Below are 14,579 nucleotides of genomic sequence, written 5' to 3'. Positions count from 1 at the left end.
ATCCCAGCCCTTCCAAAGGAAGAATTAAGACTTGGTTGTCATCAGTCAATTCATTAAGGACTTGTAGAGATTGACTTGGTAGCACAGTGGCCCTTCTTTGATATGTTAGAGATTTTGTCTTCCCAAGAATCATACAAAACTCTCCTGGCCAACAGGGCAGCTGCAGTGTCCAAGTGACACCATCCCGCTTACCTTGGTCACAGCTGGAACTCTCATCCAAACTGTCAGAAGTAGCAAGTTGTCAAGATAGTTGTAGAAGTTCCCTGCTGCTACCATGTGTCCTTCTGCTCATTTTCTAGCACAATGAAAATGTCAGCAGTTCCTTTCATACCTGAGATAATAAAGTTTAAGTTCTTCTTTTCTCTTTTTTATTTTCTGTTGTCAGTATGACAAAGACCTGACAGTCTAATAGAAGAGTCCTAGGTTAAATCTCTTTGAAAGAAAACATGGCTACCTCTTGGAAACTATTGGCTATTTTAATGAATAATGAGGCTGGTGAAGGAGATTGTGAGGACTGTCCCTGTCCCTCCCAGATTTATGCTAGAGCTAGAGCAGAAAGGAAAGCAGTGAATAGTGGTAGCCAGTAGTTAATGGCCACACCATTGCAGGTAGCAAAGAAAGGCCCATGCCACTCAAATGTTTGTTTCAGCTTTCCTTTCCTATTTTCTTAGAGGACATATTAAATACATGTCAGGGAAGGTAATAGCTGCCAAGCTCATGACTGCTTTGCCTAGAAACAGAAGCATAATGAGTACCATTTAATTTAGTTGACTAAAAGGGACTTTAGAGATCATTGCCTCCAACCCTTTCACTTGATGGAATAAGAAAACTGAAACTAAGAAGGTATTTCCTGAGGTTACATAAGGAATTTGTGCCAAAGACAGGAATAAAAGGCTAGTTTGTCTTTCCCCCAAACCCATACTTGATTTTGGTATATAACTAAGTCACACTACCCACAAAGAAAAAGAAAACCCTTCCTATTAGAGCACCAAAGAACTGCATAGCATCTGTGTTGTTGAGTTTTCCTTCTTTTGTTTTGTTTTGCTATGTTTTGAAGGAGAGGAAAAAAATGCAAAAACATATTTTCAAAATATCTCTCTAGACTCACAAAAAAGAGATGAGTTACTGTGAAGAATGAGGAATATCTCTGTCTCCCAAAGAAGTGTCTCAAGTTTGGGAGTTTGGCAGGTTTTATGAACAGAGAAGGAGAGTGTAGATGAGTTAGCATCACTTTGGCTCCTTCTACTTGTAGGAATTTTGTAGGTCCAAACTGTGTAAGACGAAGAAGAAAAGTTGCAGGTATCACACTTGGGAAAATTGCCGAATGCCTGTAGCCATTTGTAAAACTGCTTTGGTAGCTCTTAGGAAACTATCTTTACTTCTCCTATAGCATATTATATACAGGAGAAAAAGCAGTTAAAATCTCTCTCTGCTATGGAACTTAAGGTTCAAGTGAATTGTGCATGAAATTGGCTACTTAAGACTCCAGTGGCAAATGGACCTTTCAATCTAAACCTGAGATGAAAGAAGTCATCTGTTCTTTCATTATTGCTTCTTTTGTATCTCATTTCTCTTTAATTGTAAAGATTTTCAGACTTAAATAATAAGCAGAAGATAGAGTAAAGCATTCATTAGTCCAAAGTGTCTACTGTCCCAATATCCCATTCATTCTGTTAATTGATCTCAAAATCGAGAGACTGTTAAGAGATTTCCCCTTGGAGTATGTATTTATCAATATTGAAAACCAATACATTTTTCCTCAAGGGCTTGCGCTAGTAAAAAGACATTTTGAAGCTTAAAAGGAACAATTTGAACTACATATATCTGACGTCCAAACATCTATAACAACAATTTCTAATGTTTTGCAGGCAGAAAATCCTTTAGTCAGACTAAAATGAACCCCAGTTTGGCCAGCTAATAGCCGGATTGTTTCTCCCTCAGATGTTTGTTGCGCAGCTGAGAAGGGACCAGGTTTCAGAGGCGTTGTGATTCCGATAGAGAGCAATGTAGCGAAAGCTGAGCGCTGTGTTTCATTCCCAACTGAATGCTTATTAAATGTAGGTTGAAAGTCATCCCAAGCTATCCTTAACTCGATCGGACTCCTCATTTGTAAGCATTCAGTGCGAATTTCTGTTCTAAGAGCCCCGCAATCTGCTCTTTTAGGCAGAATTTTCTTGGTGAAAATATTTTCTATATCCTCCATAGGACTTTTTTTTAGGGAAGGGGGAGGGAAAAGTTAAACTTTGGCTTCCCACAGTGAACTACATCTCATAATTTCTAAGCACATAAAGTGCTCCCTTCAGCCAGTCTAAGATATAAAGAGTGTCACATCTTCTCAAAGAAACTTGCTATTTCTATTGTACCTTTTGTGTACCCACAGCTTTTTCGCTCTGTGTCTTACACATAATCTATGACTCCTGAAGTATACGGGTTGACCCCAGCATTTTGGCCCTGAGTGCATTTTGATCCTGAAGCTGTTCTTATTCTAGCCAGCATTCGAAAACTTGGCTGCTGACTTCCTGACATTGTCGGTGTGTGTGTCTCTATGTATTTCTTGATCATCTTCACTGCCTTCTTGGCTTCCTCTTTGTCTTTGCTTTTCTCTCTTCCAGATTCTGTTTCACAGTATCGCTTACAATTTTCCCCTGGCAGAGCTGACTTCAGTCATTCATGAAAAGGCATAGTGAATATCACTGGTAGAAACAACCATGATAAAATAGAACTAACACAGCTAAAACTGCACAGGGTTAAATGTGATGGACAAATTAAACCTTCATGGAAAAATATACATCTTCAATTTTTTTAAAGAAGATTTTATTTATTTATTTGAGAAAGAGCATGAGAGAGAGAGCACAAGCGGAGGGGAGAAGCAGAGGGAGTGAGAAAGAAGCAGACTCCCTGCTGAGCAGGGAGCCTAACCCAGGGCTCCATCCCAGGAGCCTGGGATCATGACCTGAGCCATAGGCAGACACTTACCCTACTAAGCCACCCAGTGCCCCACATCTTCAAATTTTAATCCTGGTAGTATAGGCTTAGTAGAAATAATGACCAGAAAATTATGATTGAGAACACTAAAATTAATGTATTTGATTGGCAAAATGAAAGAGCTTAATGAATTAGATCATGTAAAAAATAAAATAAACTATTTGAAATGAAGTAAATGTCTTTAAAGTGAAGTAAATTTCTGTGCCTGTCGCTAGCTTCCTATGGCTTAGTGGCCATCTTGCCCATTCCTTGGCTTGTAGAAGGATCACCAGGATCTCTAATTTCTCCCCACATGTGTTTACATGGCATTCTCCCCATATGTGTGTCTATGTCCAAATTTCCCCATTTTATAAGGACACCAGTCATATTGGAGTAGGAGTACCCCCTTCTCCAGTATGACATCATCTTGACTGAAATTATATCTGCAATGACTATTTCCAAGTAAGGTCATATTTTGAGATAGTAGGTTAAGACTTCAACACATAGATTTGGGGAGGAAACCATTCAATCCATAAAAGTGTACTTAAAAAATACATTATCAACAAAAATTTATCCTTATTTGTGTTCTGGATTGCTGTTTAAAAGATTGGGGTGGGGGGGCGCCTGGGTAGCGCAGTCGTTAAGCATCTGCCTTCGGCTCAGGGCGTGATCCCGGCGTTCCAGGATCGAGTCCCACATCGGGCTCCTCTGCTGGGAGCCTGCTTCTTCCTCTCCCACTCCCCCTGCTTGTGTTCCGTCTCTCGCTGGCTGTCTCTCTGTCACATAAATAAATTTAAAAAATCTTAAAAAAAAAAAAAAGATTAGGGAAGTTGAGGAAATTGACCAAGTAATACAACTCCTAGAAAAATGTGGATCAATATGTATGCTGTTACTATTGTTTCTTAAGCGAGATACTACATGACTCTGGACGTACCTTCGCAAGAAAATTTATACGGATTACAAAGGTAGAAATTTAGAGCAGGTAGTACTCTGTGACATGCCTATAAGAAAACTTACTTGGTGTCCCGATCGTTTTATTGCCTTAATATTTTTGTTACCGTAAAAATTAAAAAGCCCGAACTTCGGTGCCAGAATGATGTCAGGAAATTTATTGTAGGAGGTTGTTACAGTCAATCAGATCCCCACTGGGGAGCTACTGAAAGAACATTGCCCTGACTGGAGACTTTGAGGCTGTCACCAGTGGTGCTCGTAGAGCTCTTTGTCCACTTGGGATGACTCAGATATTAGAAAAATAAAAAGGCATCTGAGAAGCAGAAGCCTTGAAATTCCAGGAGTTGGTTGATGATTACTTATAGGCATAGAAACCGATTTTGACTGTCTTCTGATTTGTGTTATCTGATATATAAGTGAATGAGCCAAAGGAATGTAATTCATTTCTGCCTTAGTATACATGTTTCTAAACTATCCTGGAAAAAAGAAAGAAAAAATATATATGGAAGAAGAAAAAAGCATACTTGCAAAGACCTTAGTTAAGTATATGCTTGATTGGCAAAAGGAAAATAGATACAAATGAGAGTGGTAAAAATAAATTATAAGGCTTCCTTTAAAATAGTCTTTTAACCTTAATAATAAGTAAACACATGCAAATTAAAATAATCATGAGATAGTATTATCACCTATCAAATTAAAAAGATATATTTTTTTAAGATTTTATTTATTTATTTGACAGAGATAGAGACAGCCAGCGAGAGAGGGAACACAAGCAGGGGGAGTGGGAGAGAAAGAAGCAGGCTCATAGCAGAAGAGCCTGATATGGGGCTCGATCCCATAATGCCGGGATCATGCCCTGAGCCGAAGGCAGACGCTTAACCGCTGTGCCACCCAGGCGCCCCTAAAAAGATATTTTTTGCAATAATAATGCGAGTGTTGGTTAAGATGTGAGAAACTGTACCTTCGTAGAAACTGCTAGATGGATGTAAATTGATATAAATGTTCCTGAAGACAACTGGACAATTGTCTTTAAAAAATGCTTAAATCATAATAGTTCTTCTTTTAAGAATTAACTCTAGGCAAAAGTCTCACAAGTCTTATTTCCTGGATATTCATATTATTGAAAGATCAGATTGTTTCCAAAGTACAGGAATACGGAAATTGTGAAAGCGTGAACATATCTATACCAAGAGGTGAACTGCCTTGTAGCTACTGGGTCACTTTATAAGCAGTTTCTGTTTTCTATTTCAGAACTGTTTGAATTTTCCAGATCCCTCAGAAAATAGGTAGCGGAGCTGTGGTTTGAAGGACCAATCTCTCTGCTCTAATTTTTCTAGGTGCTTAACGTTATTTAATATATCACTTGAAAGAAAGTTTGGACTTTTTTTTCTGGAATCAGAATGAAAGATGATTTGTGTGGTCCTCAAGAGACCACGAGTTAATGTTTCCTGGGGAAGAGGACAGTATTTCCCACTGTCTTCAGCCTCCAGTGATGTACCTCTGGGACTGGTCCCTTTCTTTTTTTTCCTTTTTTTTTTCCTGTCAAATTTTCTTTCTTTTTTGTGTTTTCTACTTTGGGCATATTTACTCAACTTCATCTTTCTTCACACTTTTTTAAAATATTAGCTAGCAGTTTTGATTTTGAGTGGCTGTATCTTATTTGAGTATTCACGTGGCTAGCATCCAGCTCTTATTTAACGGATGCAGTAGCTTCTCTCACCTCTTGGATAGTAAGACAGATTATAGAACTTAATCTTTATTTAGGTTTTCCTCTGTTTCCTGAGTTATGTGTTTAATTGTTTTCTATTCTTTTCTTTGGGCCCTCCCTGAAGTTGCAGACTTTCCCCAGATATGTGTGTAAAGGGGGAAGACAGTGAAAGCTAAAGGTCTCATCTGGTTCCCACGACACCCTCCCTCCCTTATCTGCCTCAGGCTTAGGGACACAACTCAGCCGTGGCCATCACGGAGTGTCCTCGGATCCTTTATTACTTTCGTTAACCCTGTCCATGCCTTAGTAAATAGTCCGTCTGGGAAGTCTCTTCAATTATCTCAGTGGATGTGATATCTGTCCTCCCACATTAGCCAATAAAACGTACATCTCAGGGGCGCCTGGGTGGCTCAGTCAGTTAAGCATCTGACTCTTGGTTTTGGCTCAGGTCCTGATCTCAGGGTCCAATCCCAGGGTCAAGAGATGGAGCCCCATGTCGGGCTCCATGCTCAGCATGGAGTCTGTTTAAGACTCTCTCTCCCTCTGCCCCTCTCCTGCGCTCTCTCTTTCTGAAATAAATAAATAAACCTTAAAAAAAAAAGGGGGGGGAATCTTATCTCTTCCATAGTTTCCAGACCCAGTCCACTATAAACATAATTTGACTACCTGTAAACCTAGGACCCATAGTGCATATGTACATTTTTCTAGATAGAGAACCCATAGTTCCCATCAAGATCTTAAAGAATTTATAATCTAAATACAGTTAGAAATGATTCTTTTTGGGGCACCTGGGTGGTTCAGTTGGTTAAGTGTCTGACTCTTAGCTTCCACTGAGGTCATGATCTCCGGGTCATGAGGTTGAGCACTGCATCAGGCCCCCTGCTCAGGCAGTCTGCTTGGGATTCTTTCCCTCTTCCTCTCCTTGCCTCTCTACCCCTCCTCCCACATGTACTTGTTCTTTCTCTCTGTCTCAAATAAACAAATGAAAAAAGAAAAAAAAAAAAGAAATAATTCTCTTTAACATTGCATTTATCTTCCTAAGATGTTATGTCTGACATTCTGGTAGCTGATACCTGGTGGCAAAAAGGTGATGAGTAATGAAACTATCATAACTCTTCTCTAGAAGATGCTGATTTTATTTTAGAGATTAAAAAAAAAGAGGCTGTGACTTTTATGTTTTCTTATAACTGTTATGCTCAAAAATATATTTTAGGTAAATTTCCTATATAATAATAATAATCAGTATTATCACTAAGTAAAATTTAATTGGACCAAAATGTCAGTGAACTTCATTATGTCCATTTTACTGTCTATTTCTAAAATAGCATTATGCAAGTTGCCAAGTATTTTATCCTTTGTTTATAAACTGCATCTCTTTTTCCAAAGGTTCACATGCCTGTAGTTTTAGATCAATGTAGAAATTTTAACTGGAACATAAAGCTTTTATGTTTAAATCACAGATTTTCTTGATATTGCTTTACCATTTTCAATTACTTTAAAACATACAAAAAATATTCCAGTAATTATATTTGAATATTTATAAATCATTGGCAGAATGTAACAAGTCAAAAGAAAAATATGGAAGGACTAAGTTATTGCCTAGGATAATTACAGTAGCATCTCACTATACAAAACAGCATGAAACAAAATTCAAAACTAATGGACTAAGTCTCATGAGCATATTGTGTTTAATAATTGAACAGGAAAACAGATATTCAAGATTTTTCAAAGTGACATTAGTAAAAGCTAGTGAAAGGCAATATTTCCTTTTGCAGAACTGACTTAATTTTCTTCCTGTCTTGCTGTGCCTAATGTCTCCCATAATTGTTAAAGACAGGCAATTTATACTGAGTGATGGGTAACTTAAATATGGAAATAAAGGCTGATTCCTTCCATTTAAACATGCAAAGATAAGAACAAAATCGAGAATTTGATGTTTCTGGATATGGGAAACTCACCCATTAGATAATATACAGTATCCTTTATATTTCTTTTTTTTAATTGCATGTAAAAATATTTTACAGTTTTAGTTGATAGATTCCTTATCTATTTTTGGCTTGGGTTGATGCACCAGCCACGTTGCCACGGCTTTACTGTGCCTCCCAAGATTTTATCAAGTAGTTCTTATTCCCTGAGGTCTTCATAGCATTTCTGTTTTCATCATTCATCTGTTACCTTTGTCAAATATCTATCCTGTGATAAAATCATCACTTGCGATGACGGTGAAGACAAGACTTGGTAAAGAGGATGATAAGGAGAGAGACTGTTATTTCATTCACATGGACATGTCATTATAGAATCAACCCCATCACTTAATGACCACATGACTTAGACACTTAATGACCATGTGACTTAGACATGTCACTGGATTTCTTTGAATCTCAATTTGCTAATTTGTGAGGGAGGAGGATCACACCTGAACTTCTTACCTTAGGATCAGTTTTTATTTTTTATTTATTTTTTTTTTTTAAAGATTTTATTTATTTATTCGACAGAGACAGAGACAGCCAGCGAGAGAGGGAACACAAGCAGGGGGAGTGGGAGAGGAAGAAGCAGGCTCATAGCGGAGGAGCCTGATGTGGGGCTCGATCCCATAACACCGGGATCACGCCCTGAGCCGAAGGCAGACGCTTAACCGCTGTGCCACCCAGGCGCCCCTAGGATCAGTTTTTAAATTGTTAAGTGCTATGTTATTTTAGGCATTCTTTTCTAATGTAGAGGTAATAACAGTTAATGCACATGCTATGAACGTATGTTGTGTTACACACTAAATCCTTCATATTTGTTGTCTTATTTAATCACTAGAAAACCCTATAAAGTGAGGACTGTTTCTATCTCTATTATACAGACACTAAGTCTGAAATATATAGAAGTTAAGCAATATACTCAACAATCACACCATTAGTAAGTGATAGAATTAGCTATGAACCCAGGCAGCCTGGCTCCTGAGGCCATCATGCTCTGCTGAATCCTGCTACGTTACTTTCCATATAGTTAAGTTAAAAAAAAAATCCTCTTGGGGCGCCTGGGTGGTGCAGTCGTTAAGCATCTGCCTTCGGCTCAGGGCGTGATCTTGGCGTTCTGGGATCGAGCCCCACATCAGGCTCCTCCACTGGGAGCCTGCTTCTTCCTCTCCCACTCCCCCTGCCTGTGTTCCCTCTCTTGCTGGCTGTCTCTATCTCTGTCAAATAAATAAATAAAATCTTAAAAAAAAAAATCCTCTTGAGGAAGCACCATGTTTTGGATAAGCAAGTCCACTATCATACTACTGGAAAATCATCCCCTCCATACCCAGCATGTTCCATTCTACATATCCTCTCTCTGTTTTCTTCCTACTCCTAACTCCCTAGGAATTCATTAAATTAGGACTGTCATGTTAAGGTGAATCTACAAAGGAGTGCTATGTTTAACTGTCATTTAACTGATGGTATGAATTCTTCAGAGGATATATGAAAAACATAAACTTCAAGAACTTATGCCATATGTATACATAAATATCAAACTTATAAACATGAGACAAGTAGAAGAAGCCATGTTCAAAATGTATTTATGCTTCACTGGCTGTGTGGCATTTCTTTATATCTCCTAGTTTGATTTTTTTTTAGTTTAAGATTATCAATATTTGAGATTTCCATAAGCACTAAACATCTTCAAGGTAAACTTCTGAGAAAAGTAACTTGTGGTGTCTAATAGGGTAGCTAATAGATTGATAATTTTGTTGAACATTATTTGAATTGATCGATTAACTTCAAAGGGAAATAATAATAGTTAACATTTGAGTGAGTAATCACTAAATGTCAGGTATATGTATTATCTCATTTAAATCTCAAAATTATAACATGAAGTAGACATTGCTCTTTTCTCCAGTGCATATTGAGAAGAATAAGGCTTAGAGATGTTAAACAATGTCCATTAGTAAAGCCAGGATTCAGTCCCAGTCCTGAGACCCTCAACAAGTACTTTAACCACTACGCTTCCCAAAGAGGGGCCACATTTCCCAAAGTAGATAAGTCACCAAGCCATATTTTCCTATCATTCTAGCTGAGCAATTCTTTGCTATACTGTATGAATGCCATTCCAAATCCGGAGCTACCCATACTTGTTGATGATTTACCAGGGATCTAGTAGCACTCCTTTATAGCACAGGAAAAAACTAACAAGTTGTTAGAGCTCATTCAAAACATGTAAAGTTGCAAATTATATTTAGAATAATTAGTAACATAGGATGAAAGGCTATATGACCTTAACCTGTTTCTCATTCTCAAAATCTCACTTTATTTTTTTAAATTTATTTATATTTTAGCCTGGTGAAGGGCTAAGGAGGGCATGTATTGCATGGAACACCAGGTGTTACGTGCAAACAATGAATCATGGAACACTACGTCAAAAACTAATGATGTCCTGTATGGTGACTAACATATTATAATAAAAAAATAATAATAAACTGCTATAATGTGTAAAAAAATTATTTATATTTTTGAGAGAGAGAGAGAGAGAACGGGAACTCGTGCACACACATGAGCAGGGGGGAGGGATAGAGGGACAAGCAGACTCCCTGCTGAGTGCAGAGCCCTGCACGGGGCTCCATTTCAAAACCCTGAGATCATGACCTGAGCTGAAATCAAGAGTGGAATGCTTAACCAACTGAGCTACCCAGGCACTCTGTCAAGATCTCACTTTAAATATAATAAACTGTTTTCAGGGAAAGATGATCTCTGTGAAGACCGTTTAGATGTTTTGCATGCTGGAAATCAGGCACCTCCAGGCTGTAACTGTCTGTTAGGGGCACTATTATCACCTTCTTCTCACACCAGCAGTGGTAAGTGTCCTCAGTCAGGAGGCAGATCTTATGCCTGTTCTCCCTCTGCCACGCTGAGCTGCTTGTCTCAATTAACTCACAGGACTCCTCTCTGAGCCTAGGATTGCAAACCTACAAAATGGAATCAGTCTTACACAGTCTATCTTCTGAGAAGAGATTTAAAGATCAAATTAAAATGTATCTGCAAAGTTAGGTGGAAAATAAGTAGCTGGTCACTTACAAATAAAAAAAAAGTTCCATCCTAAAACCAGAAGCTCAGTAGCAGCATTCTTAGACATAACCTGTCAAACCCACTGTCTCTCTCAAGAAACAAACCAAGCTTCTTTTAAGAAACATCAAATCTTGCTTGTTTTTGGTGCAATTAGATTTAAGGTTTTTTTCACGTGCTATCGTTAATCTGCTTTTCCAATTTTCTGTGATTTTCTATTTGATTTTACTACAAGGATGAGAACTTGCTTACAATTTAAAATATAAGCTGTATGAAAGCAGGAATTTCTTTTGCTTTTTGTTTGCTGATGTATCTGTAGCAATTAGAGAAGTATCTGCCACGTCGTGGCTTAAAAATATTGCTGAATAAACCGAGCAAATGTAATGCAATTCAATGCTAATTTCTAAAGAAATGAAAAGACATGCATATGTTGTACTATATGCTAGACAGTGGTGGGTGATTTGTGTAAACTTCTTCACCTAAGGATTATGAAATCCTAAGAGGAATTCAGGAGGAAAAAATATATTACTCCATGCTATGTAACTTCAAGAGTCACTTTTTGATAGCTGAAATACTGCATAATTATAATAGCTACCATTCTAGTGGGATAAGATCATTAAAGAATGCTCAGGACTTCCCCAAGTATGGGAAGGCTTTTAACATAAAAGGAGTCTGTGGTCGAACATATTTCAAAGATGATGAGGAAGCAACTTTATTTCTAAGCAGGACCTCTCAGCAGCTTTATTTAATATGCAATATAATTCCAATGAAAACTTAACCTTAACCAGATTTTCTCCAAATCTGCTTTACTTAGAGAGCCCACATTGAGAGTAGTTATTATTTAGGTTAGTATATGATGGGTACCAGTGTGGAGCGTGGATGTTTGTAGTGATTTTTAACACAAAAAGGTTTTTTCCCCCATAAAGCATATCAACAAAACACTGTGTGATGAAACTGGAGGGAGCCATGTTACTTTGCTGGTATTTTAATAGCATGGGGTCTAAATTACTGCATATTTTAAAAATGTCTCATGTGAATATAAAGTTTTCCTAAATATAAAACTTAATGGAAAATAAGCTTTTGAGTTTAGCACCAAGGGAAATAATTGTCTGATTAGGACCCGACTATAATATCTGTAAAGATGATCTCCTTGTAAACACTTACATCGCTAATAAATTTCTTACTAAAAACTTGAAATTAAATATATAAAGGTAATATGTTCCTGCTGAAAAATAATTTCCTAATGAGCGACTAAGTCAGACAACCTATTTAGCAGAGTTATTATAGTTATTACTAATAAAATTGGCCTCCCATTTAAATGTGGAGAAGCCACGATGGCTCCAGTACCAATTATACATTATCCCTAAATTACATATTGAAACTTGGTGGAATTATGCCAAGATATAATCAGAAGGAATCATGAGGTGAGCAATTTTCAGAGCTCAATTTAATTCAACATCTTTTTAACTGTATCTTCCAAGATTATAATTACATCGAGCAATTGGTTTGATTGAAGGGGGGGGGAATCATACTGCTTCATTGACCACTATTCTACGTACTTGTTTGAATGGTATTGCACATGATATAATTTGTAACAAGTTCAATTATGAGGAGAACAGCAACACAGATATTTCTTTAATTCTAGTGGAAGTAACATAAAAAGTCAAAGGGCCTTCTTTCTAAAACTCAGTGTCACAGAGTACATACATTTCTCTCGATTTTTCATGGCAATTCATGTATTGGTTGATCACAGAGATTATGGGGTGTTGAGTAGAACAAAGGTGGAATTTCTGAATTTGTCTCTTACAATCTCTGGGACATTAGGCAAGATGTTTAGCTGATATTGCTTCTTTACATCCAAAATGAGAATTTTGAGCTGTCTTTTATAGAATTGTTGATAGAATGGTATAATATGCATGCACACACACACACACACACATCCCATATACACTGTGTACATGGCTGTGTTAGGTGACAGTTCTCCATGGGTCTGTCAAATTTTTACACACCTGTGACAGTTTTTATTCCAGACTATTTGTTCAAGATTATTTGTAGAGCAAAGCCTTGAAAATTAATCCATAGTATTTCCCTCTGGAACGGAGGACAGATTTGTCTCCTGATGAGCATAATAAAGATATAGCTTCTCTCTGGGACAAAGGATGGACAAGATTGTTAGCAGCCCTCTTAAAACACTGGGAGTTTCCTTGGTCTTCTTCAATGTGACACAAACCTTGTGCACAGCGTCCACAGGGTCCACGTTCAATATCACCTCCCTCCGTGGAATCGGAGGGCAAGGGAAATCCAACTGAACACTACGCTCATGTTGCCTCTGTGCCATGAGTAATAAAGCCCTTTGTCTCTCACCCAGCAGTGCGCATTCCGCCCACATCAATGAAACAGTGATAGCTAGCTTGTCATACTGTGAGAGGGGTAACTGTGCCCTTCACAGTTCTTGACATCCAGCATGAAGCCAAGCCCTTAACACTATTTCTGGCCATTGTGAAATATGTAATTTTTAAAATACGGTAATATAACGGGGCTCCTGGGTGGCGCAGCTGGTTACGCGCCCGCCCGACTGGGTTTTGGCTCAGGTCATGGTCCCAGGGTTGCGAGATGGAGCTCCGAGTTGGGCTCCGCACTCCGTTCATCTGCTTGAAATTCTCTCTCCCTCTCCCTTTGCCCCCCGCCCCGCTTGTGTTCTCTCTCTCTCTAAAATAAATAAATCTTAAAAAAAAAAAAAATCTGGCATGTAAAAAGTAAAGATATCAATAGTCATCCTTTCTGTGTAAACTGTCTATTGTAAGGGAAGCATTTGTTAAATGAAATGCTACCGCCAAGGATATGCTTACTAAGCATTGCCCAATCTCTCTTACTTCTTCCTTCTCTCCTTCACGTCAATCAAAAGCATGGCTAGGAAAAATTGGAGCGGAAACCCAGGCATTTGACTCAACTGGGAATCTGGGTCATTTCATAATTGTGTAAAGTAAGAAAATTGGGGGTTGAAACCCCAGTCACCACACATTCGGCTGAAGAAGCATGCAAAACATGCAAATCTGTCTTTGTTTAGCCATTGTGATGGATGGAATAAAATGTTTTTGGTAGCTTTTTCTTTAAAGGGAATCTGGGGGCATCTGGGTGGCTCCATAGGTTAAGCCTCTGACTTCGGCTCAGGTCATGATCTTGGGGTCCTGGGATCCATTCCCATGTGGGGCTCCACACTCAGTGGGGAGTCTGCTTCTCCCTCTCCCTCTGCCCTTCCCCTGCTCCCTCTGCTTTCTGTAATTTATGCAATTATGAATGGAATCCTTCAATTCATGATCATATTATAATAACCAATATCACCACTATTTTTAAATAAATTTAAAGAAAAAATAGTTCATACATAATTCTCCTTCAGAAAATTCTCCTTTTAATTCCTGTTGTTCTGTTTTGTTTTGTTGTTTTGTTATTGTTGTTGTTGTTGTTTTCTATTTAAAAATAACAAATAGCAGAATCCCCCTCTTCCTTCCTTCAGGGGATTGAAGAACTTCTTTCTGTTTCTCAGCCTGGAGCAGAGATTCATATCAAGAGTGCAGTAATGCTTTCATTAAAGTGTAAGCTATGCCTCTCCTTTTTCCACTGAGAGGTGTTTTTGGCAGGAAATAGAACAGGATTTGGCTATACCAGAGCAAGGTTTTAAAGGAGCAGCAAGGGCACACTGTTGCCTGTCACTGTCTACCTGAAATAGACAGCTGCCTCTTTAATACCTAAAGACTTACCTACGGCCCTTCCTCCAAAGCATTAGAAAAGTCATTATGATATCCAAAGATGAGTGTGGAGAATTTGGAAGATAATGTTTTGAGGTTAAATGGGAAGATAAGGCTCAAAATTTACTACAGCAACCATCTTTATTTTAATCCAAATTAAAGTTGAGAGAGCTCAAGGATGAA

This window comes from Ursus maritimus, unplaced genomic scaffold, assembly GCF_017311325.1.
Source record: "Ursus maritimus isolate PB19 unplaced genomic scaffold, ASM1731132v1 scaffold_2, whole genome shotgun sequence".
NCBI classification, from domain to species: Eukaryota; Metazoa; Chordata; class Mammalia; order Carnivora; family Ursidae; genus Ursus; species Ursus maritimus.
The sequence above is the reverse complement of the archived record's forward strand: the minus strand, read 5'-3'. Positions refer to the sequence as shown.